The sequence below is a fragment of the Microtus oregoni genome, unplaced genomic scaffold (genome assembly GCF_018167655.1).
Source record: "Microtus oregoni isolate MIOR12 unplaced genomic scaffold, Mior012 000019F_ref0000042, whole genome shotgun sequence".
NCBI lineage: Eukaryota > Metazoa > Chordata > Mammalia > Rodentia > Cricetidae > Microtus > Microtus oregoni.
The window spans coordinates 9,987,119-9,994,107 of NW_024543078.1; the positions used below are offsets into that span (position 1 = coordinate 9,987,119).

At 43.3% G+C, this 6,989-nt stretch overlaps 1 pseudogene; it reads left to right on the top strand.

Annotated features, from left to right (window-relative positions):
• The first annotated feature begins 4,380 nt into the window (after positions 1–4,380).
• LOC121459702 lies at positions 4,381–6,349 on the top strand (annotated as a pseudogene).
• Positions 6,350–6,989: the final 640 nt, after the last annotated feature.

Here is a 6,989-nt window from a genome sequence, read left to right on the forward strand (position 1 = left end):
TTTGAGTTTCCACCATCAATGGAGGAGTGTTTCCCTAACTCTATATCCTCTCCAGCATAGTCTATCATTAGTGTGTTTGATCTTAGCCATTCTTACAGGTGTAAGATGGTATCTCAGAGTTGTTTTGATTTGCATTTCTCTAATGGCCAAGGATGTTGAACCTTTCCTTAAATGTCTTACAGCCATTTGAGATTCTTCTGAGAATTCTGTGTGGTTCTGTACCCCATTTTTTAATTGAATTATTTATCTTACATGTGGTTCCAAGCTTTGAATTTTCAGATGAACGTTTTTAATTTTGAGTGTCTGTAAAACTCAAAGCATGAAATGGATCATAGAGGAGAACAGGCCTGGAGGGACGTGGGATGGCAGAGGAAATGCACTGTGGAAGGGTAAAGAAATCTTGCAAGTGGAAAGTTTTCATCAGCGATGGGAGAAGTGTGGTGGTGGAGAAAGGGTTAACCAAAATTAAGCATGGAGGAAAAAATCCTTTTGGAAAAATACTACATTTGAAGTCCTTTAAAACCATTTGAGGGGCTGGTTAAATAGTTTAGCATGTAAGGGTGCTTGATGCCAGCATATGATGCTGTTGATTTTGATGTTGGGAAACCACATGGTAGAAGTAAGAAAATGATCCAGAAAATGATGCTCTGACCTCTACACATGTACCGTGGTTTGCCACCAAGCCTAGTGAATGGAGTTGCATGCTTGGAAGCCTAAGTAAAACAACTGACTGAAGGAGCCCTGCACGTATGGGTAACGTTTCTCCCAAAGATTAAGTTGACTAAACAAAGGTTCCAATACTGTGAGATAGTTCCCTCTGAGCTGTGAAGTAAGGGGGTGCCTGTCAAACATTACAGGCTGCTACCAATGTCCTCATTTACACATGAGAATTAGATTGGTGGATGATTCTGAACACACTATACACTTGGGATATAGGACATTTAAAGGTAATGTTGCCTCTGTGCTGGATAGCTTCCACAGTCCTAGAAGCTTCTATGCAAGCTACTGGATGAGGAAAGTTGGCAATGATTCTACCAATCTGTAGACCCTGCATGTGACAACTTGCCTGGCAAGATATTTTCCATGTGATAGTGTGTTGACTCTTATAGGAACAATAAACTTTGTGATTTGATCTTAGGTCTACCACGCAGTAGCGAACTCTTGGCTGGTTCTGTAAACCTGGTTCAGAGCCCAATGACTAAGGCCATGGTGATGTAATATGGAAATCTCTCTGATTCTACAGACTGGAACCTTTGCTGGACATCACAGCCAGAGTTCATAACATGCTTTGAGGTCATTTAAGATATAAGGATGCTATCTTACTGTGTACTCAAACTGATTGTTAACCTACTTTTAAGAGAACAATATAACAATGACCACTACTTTGCTTGGTCTTCCTGCATAGCCACCTTTTACAAACTAAACTAAACTTAAGTAATCTTATTTTCTTCTGTGCCCCCTGATACAGAACAAATGTTTATCGTTTATATAAAACAGCAAACATAGAAGTTGAAAACACTCAAATGAATATCCACCAAAACAATTGAACACAGCAGCATTACTGGGCAAACATGGTGTTTGTAATGTTTTTTGTTGTCTGGGTTAGTTGGGATCAGTTGCAGTTATTACCTTCATCCCTTGTAAGACCCCACAAATGATTCTGTAAAGTATCCCACTCCTTCCCCAGGTGATTCTTATGGGGAAATTCAATAAAAGAATGAGCAACAAAAGGGGCAGACACACACATTTACACACAAGGACAGATGTAGGGACAGACATAGACTCATACAAGAAAACAAGCACAGGGACAGACAGACTTCTTCAGAAAGGCACAGATTTAGATTCATGCAACAGACAAAGAAGGGAAGACAGGGAACATGTAGAAAATTCAAATCTGGAAATGAATCCCAGTGGAAGTGCTTTTATTTCTTTCCTTAATGCCACACTGAAGAAGTATTGGTGACCCTGAGTTAATCACTGATGTGTTGAATCCACACAACAGGCCCTCTGTTGTTGTTTTGTTAAACTTACATAGAATCAAGCTGCCTTCTACATACTCTTGCTGACACCTATACATTTGAGCAACTTCTTTTATGTTAATTAATTTATTTCCTTATTTATTAATGATTTCTGTCTCTTCCCCGCCACCGCCTCCCATTTCCCTCCCCCTCCCCCAATCAAGTCCCCCTCCCTCGTCAGCCCAAAGAGCAATCAGGGTTCCCTGCCCTGTGGGAAGTACAAGGCCCACCCACCTCCATCCAGGTCTAGTAAGGTGAGTATCGAGCAACTGTGATCCCTAATGAAAGACGTTTCTTTAGTCAAAGGGCTCTGGTGAATGCATAGACTCACACCTGGCCAAAGTTTAGAGAAAGCATAACTGTGCAGTTCTCAGACCTCAGCAAGACCTCTGAACTACAACACCCTCCAACGTTCAGGGACTACTCTGGAAGAGAGAGGCAGAGGTTGTAGATGGTTTCTGTAAAATGGTGTCAAGGACACAATGATCATCACACACAGGAAGGGGTTCTTAAGGCCCCACCCTCAGTGAGGGACTTTTCTTAATGTGTGCTGGGGGATGGGATGCCATAAAAATACAGAAAAAGGAAATTCACATAAGCAGCCACACTTTAACTCTTTGGATTTTAAGGCCAATAGAGTAGTTTGGGTGGTGCTTTTTACTTATGTTAGAGTTGAGTATGGAAACCTCAACAAGGCTGGTCTGTGACTTAGAAAATCCACTAAAATTCATTGACGCCTATTATTGAACTCCAGTTCCTAAAACTGTAATGGCAGGCTCAGATACCCAGAAAGGGGCTCAACCTGGACTTTGGAGGATTTTTGGAGGATAGATAAAAGCCAACATCGCTTAAAAACTTGTGAAGCTAGATCCTCTACCCAAAGGTGTCATTTCTCTTATCACTGGAAGTAGGGAATATTGGCTGCCTGTGGTGTCTATTACCATAATAAGGTACAGACCGGCCTCTAGGCTCCTTCAGTAGCACAAGTACCTGCTGTACAGTTCAAAGTCCATGCTAGTGTTCTAGATCTTCTTCCCTCCTGCCCTCCCCTGACCTTCCTCTCTTTCAGAAGAATCCCTACCCCTGCTTCTCATTCTCTTTCTAAACCTATCTCTCTGTCTCCTCCTGTCTCTATGTTCCTCTCCCTCTTTCTGTGTCTCCTCCTCTGTCTCTCTCCCTCTGCCTCTCCTTTTTCTTCTTTCATAGTCAGGTGTTCAGCCAACATCTGTTCCTGGTCTGTCTGATTTGATATGCCACTATCTGTTCTATCTCTGATAGGTATTATAGAAGCTTTCTCCTTAAACATGTCACCAAGACATCATGTCAACAGTTTGTACAATACCAAGAAACAGTTTAAAATATTTTTAAAACATTTTAATGAAATAACTATTATATAGTGAAATCAGTATATATGGTATCAAGAAATATTTAACATCAAACATTGACAATTTCAGGAATATTTTAGAAAATTTATGTTGTTGACATTGCTCCTCATAGGCTCCAGCAGCAACTAAAAAGAAAAGCAAGAATTGTCAGTAGTATCAAGAACATCATTTGTGGCAGTGTCAGGATGAGCAATAACAGAGGCATCACCAGTAGAATCTTATGTAGTATCATGTCACAAGGAATGCCATTGTATTTGAGAAGTGGTGACAATGTGGAGCCTTATTTCATTGGTTTTATTCTCACATGTTGCTTCTTTGGGGGTGTTTATTTCCAAAATGATGCTATCCACATAAGTCACAGTTTATGGACAGAGAAAAATAGAAACTAATATCTAACAGTTACATTTCTCTGCTTAGCCATTCAGACAATACAAGTTTCATGTTAGATGTATTTTCAATATGATTGGAAAAGATAAGCATTTTTTCTAGTTTTAGGTAATAGCTAAAGAGTCCTATATATAGCACAAAATTTAGTTATGATATGTATTGGTGCCAAAGAGAATTGGGTTTCTAGTGCATAAGTCATCATCTATTTAAAACCACTGCTGTGGTCTAACTTACCTTGTTAAACTCATTTTAATGCATGTCACATGTTAAATTAGGTTGAATACCCACATCATCACTGTTGATACAAATTTCAAAAACCATATTCCGGTGGTTATCATCAGCAGTGCCATTGTTGCTTCCCAAAGTGGCAGAACCTTGGAGTGAGTTGCATAGTGGGTGTATTCAGCTGGACTGGTAGCACTGAAATCCTCATTAGCACTCTGAGGGTCGAAAGCGTCACCTGGCACATGAACAAGAGCAGATTCCTGATCAGTAGTGAAGCTATCACACTTGTGTTCTCTTAGAAGCAAGTTTCAAGAACAGGGTCAGAATGTTGCTGAGGAAGAGTGAATGAGGAGGAAGGAGAGAAAATGGTGTCCACGGATTACAGTACCTACAGCCAAGCTGCAGCCCAGCAGGGCTACAGTGCTTACACAGCCCAGCAAACTCAAGGATATGCACAGACCACCCAGGCCTATGGGAAACAAAGCTATGGAACCTATGGACAGCCTACTGATATCAGCTCAGAGCACTGCCACCTACAGGCAGACTGAATATGTGACTTCTTATGGACAGCCTCCCACTGGTGATACCACTCCAACTGCCCCCAGTCATACAGCCAGACTGTTCAAGGATGTGGCACTGGTGCTCATGACACCACCACTGCTCCAGTCACCACAACCCAAGAACCTTGTGCAGCTCAGTCTGCATATGGCACCCAGCCTGCCTACCCAGCCTATGGCCAGCAGCCAGCAGCTGCCGCTGCACCTGCAAGACCACAGGATACAAACGAGCCCACTGAGACTAGTCAACCTCAATCTATCACAGGGGTTTATAACCAGCCCGGCCTAGGGTATGGACAGAGTAATTACAGATATCCCCAAGCACCTGGGAGCTACCCCATGCAGCCAGTCACTGCATCTCCACCCTATCCTCCTACACATCTTATGCTACACATCCTATCTTCCTCTTCACAAGCAACTAGTTATGATCAGAGCAGTTAATCTCAACAGAACATCTATGAGCAACCTAGCAACTATGGACAGCAGAGTAGCTATGGTCAACAAAGCAGCTATGGGCAGCAGCCTCCCATTAGTTACCCCCCTCAGACTGGGTCCTACAGCCAGGCTCCAAGTCAATATAGCCAACAGAGCAGCAGCTACAGGGAACAGAGTTCATTCCGACAGGACCACACCAAATGGTGTCGGGGGCAGGAGTCTGGAGGATTTTCCAACCAGGAGAGAACCAGAACATGAGTGGCCCTAATAACCGGGAGAGGAGAAGAAGGGGATTTAATCATGGAGGCATGAGCAGAGGTGGGCAGGGAGGAGGATGCAGTGGAATGGGCATTAGAGACCAAGGTGGCATCAATAAGCCTGGTGGACCCATGGATGAAGGACAAGGTCCTGATCTAGGCCTTCCTATAGATCCTGATGAGGATTCTGACAACAGTGCAATTTATGTGCAAGGTTTAAATGACAATGTGACTCTGGATGATCTGGCAGACTTCGGTAAGCAGTGTGGGGTTGTTAAGATGAACAAGAGAACTGGGCATCCCATGGTCCACATCTATTTGGATAAGGAGAGAGGAATGCCGAAAGGGGATGCCACGGTGGCCTATGAAGATCTGCCAACTGCCAAGGCTGCTGTGGAATGGTTGGATGGAAAGGATTTTCAAGGAAGAATACTTAAAGCTTCTCATGCGCGAAAGAAACCTCCAAAGAATAGCATGTGGAGTGCCATGACACCTCGTGAGGGGAGAGGAATGCCACCACTGCTCCGTGGAGGTCATAATAGCTCATGAGGTCCCAAAGGACCCATGGGTTGCATGGGAGGCATTGGAGGAGACAAAGGGGCTTCACCCCATGAAAACACTGGGGCTACTTAGGAACCCCCATGTGGAGGAGGAAATGTGCAGCAATGAGCAGGAAATTGGCCGTGTCCCATGCAGGTATGTGGAACTCAGAAAATGAACTGGAGAACAGAATGCAACCAGGGTAAGGCCCCAAACCTGAGGGCTTCCTCCCGCAACCCTTCCAACCTCCGGGATGAGATAGTGGCCAAGGCTGCAGTGGTGGCATGCAAGGAAGAAGAGGTGTCCATATGGACCAAGGTGGTCCTGGAGAATTGTTCCGAGGTAGCATTGGTGGAGGCACATATGACTTCAGAGTTGTCCAAATATTGGAACGAGTTAGCTTTGGTGGAGGAACATGACATGGTCCTGTGGGCCCTCCTGGACCATTGTTGGAACAGGTGGACTGAAGAAGATGTGGACCTAGAGGACCTGCGTAAGTGGATAAAGGCAAGAACAGTCAGGAACTTAGAGACCGGCCCTACTAGAGAGACCTGCAGAGCTACATGGATGACCAGATTTATTTTTTAAAACCAGAAAATGTTTTAAATTTAGAATTCCACATTTATAATGTGGCCACAAAGTCATAATTATTACTGTGTGTACTTTAGTATTTTCAGCATTTGTGAAGAAGTATTAAAACAAGTTAAATGGTAGGTGACTGAGTTTTTTTTTTTTCTTTTAAAGATGCCTGTTTTAAGACATAACAATGGGAACCCCTTGTGAGCATACTCAGTATCATTGTGGAGAACCGAGAGGGCCCCTTCTTGTAACAAAATTCATGGTTGTGAATGTTTTCAAATACATTCCAATTTTTTTTAACTGTCAAATAATTAATGTTGCAGAGGGTCCATGTTGTCTCCAGTGTGGCTACCAAGAGGAAGCTCAGAGTCAGCATGTGGCCTCCCCTTGCATGCCAAGGATAAGTCCTAAAGAACGTTTGTGATCCATTGTGGTGTCGTGAAGTGTAATTTTCTCTGAATCCTAAAGAATGTCACGTCTGTGACTTGTACCTGGAGATGAAGGTAACTCAGTGTTGGCGGTAAGCAGGGGCACAATGACATCCTCATCCTTTGCAGGACGAAATTCTTCTTTCTTGGTTTCTTCAACCTTTAAGGAAAGTTTGAG